The following is a 2,324-nucleotide window of genomic DNA, read 5'->3' on the forward strand; positions in this document are numbered from 1 at the left end:
GCTGTAATGTCTCTTCAGTTCAGGCCACTGAGGTCCACAGTATCAACAACCGTGTGTGTGTTGGTGAGCATGGTGGAGAGAATGCAGTGGCTGCAAGGGCTGTTGGGCTCCTGAGTGGTGACTCCAGGACCCATAGCTAGGGACCAGGGCAGGCAGTAATGGTGGCCAGAGCCAGTGGTGTACACATACTCTGCTGTGAGGGCCTAGTGCAGGTGTCTATGTGGCAGCAGTGGTCACCTGCAGACACACTTGTGGTGATGGGGGTCAGGGTGGGTAACAGAGGCCAAGGCCATCTATGCACTCACTGGAATCTGTGGGGGACCTGGGTGCCAGTGTGCTCTCCTATGGCTTCACACTCTACCCATAGGTATGCAGACTGCAGTGGAGTACAGTGATGGGGGTAAGGCTGGGGGTCATGCAGGTCCACAACCAGAGGAACCAGCCACCTGTGGGCATGGTGGTGTCAGCCAGTGACAGGAGGTAGAGCCTGATCTGAGCCCACAGACAGCTACAGGGGGCCCTGGATGATGGTGTGCTCTTGTACAGCTGCACTTTCTTCCCCTAGGCATGCATATGGACTTGAAAGCCAGTGATGGGAATCAGGCTAGGGCTTCACAGGTTCACAGCTGCGGGGACTATCTATAGGTGAGTGTGGTGTTGCTGGCCAGGGACAAATGACTGGGCCTGATACAGACTCACAAGGACATCAGGGGGCCCTAGGTGTCAGTATGCTGTCCTGTGGCCACACGATCTTTCCCCTGTGCCTATGCAGTATAGTGAGGGCCAGTGGTGAGAGTCCTGCTGGAGTGAAGCTGGAGATGCTATCTATAGGTGGGCATGGTGTTGCAGGCCAGTGACAGAAGGCTGAGCATGCTTTCCATAAGCAGCTGTTGCTGGGGGCCTGGCTGTCAGAGAATTCACCCATCACTGCACACTCTCCTCTGTGTGTGTACCCGCTGTAGCAGATGCAAATGATAGGATCAGGCCATGGCTAGAGGGGCTATCTGTGCCCCCAAGTGCAGGCAAGCTGGTGCGTCAGCCCAGGGTACTTAAGCTGGTGTCTTGCTCTTCACACCTACAGAAAACCGGATTGGCTGTAAGCTTAACTCCTGGGTCTTGGTGGAGGTAGGAAGGGACAGGTGGCTGGTGTTCTACACCTGTGCAGCCACAGAGTATTTGAATGGTTACTTGTGGGTCCTGGCTCTGGAAGGTGTGGTTTTGGTAGGGTGTTGGCAGGAGGTGGTCTGGGCCTGGGGGTTGGGTACTGAGGATGGCTGGCTCTAGAAACTTAAATACTTCTAGGACCATTGTCAGGATCTATGCACCCAGGCATGACTTCATCGTTGGTGGAAGCTGCTGATTGTATGCCACAATTCTCTGTAAACTGAAATCACTCCTGCTGCATATGTGTTGATAATAGCCTCTGCTTTTATTCCTTCTTCCTATCAAGTCTTGCTGTTATGAGTGGGGTGAAACTGAAGCTAGACCTTCATGCAGTGCCAGGACATCTAGACAAGTTGTTCACTCACTCTACTTTTCCTTCCCTAGTAAGAGGAATTCTTACTAGTTGGGAAATTTTTTTCCTGGTCCAGAACAATGCTGGCTTGAGGGATGGAATGATGCAGGGAGAAGGATGTTGTCTTCCTTCACTCTTGTGCAATTATGCTTTGCTTGTTTGTTTGCTTGACACTATTGCTAGAGCCTCCTAAGTGGAATGTAGAGGTCTCCCAGACTGTTTTTGTTCATGACCACCATCTAATCATTGATGCTGTCAAGGAATGGGGAAGTGGAGACTCCACATCCTATTTTTCTCCAAAGTCTGAGAAACTTCCTGTCAAAAAGGGGAATATATTCATGAGGCCAGTCCAGTTATTATCGCAGCAAGTAATTATGCACATGATTTTCTTAAACATAATTCCCAGTGATGTGTGACAATACACCTGGTAGCACCCAAGACACCTAAAGCAATATGGTCCCTATCTACTACATCTCCCATGGGTTAACATGTTCACCATTGCCTCTGCAGGAATATCTCACTCCTCTGCTGGAGTGAAGCTGGAGGTACTATCTTACCTCCCTAAGAGGAGGGTAGGTACCTAATTGACAGCTTTCAGGATTTCAGGATTTAAAGGCCTCTTTATGCCCTGCATACCTAACTCCATCTAATTATGGTTACCTTAAGACTTTAACTCAGAAGTAAAGACATTAAGAAAAAATGATAACTCAGTACTTATACCCACTGAACCCATATGAAAGGAGATTTTAAAGAATGTAACTTAGAAGATGGAAAATGATCTGAGATGCCAGAGGAATGATAATGAATG

This window comes from Canis lupus, unplaced genomic scaffold (genome assembly GCF_011100685.1).
Source record: "Canis lupus familiaris isolate Mischka breed German Shepherd unplaced genomic scaffold, alternate assembly UU_Cfam_GSD_1.0 chrUn_S41H200, whole genome shotgun sequence".
Lineage (NCBI taxonomy): Eukaryota > Metazoa > Chordata > Mammalia > Carnivora > Canidae > Canis > Canis lupus.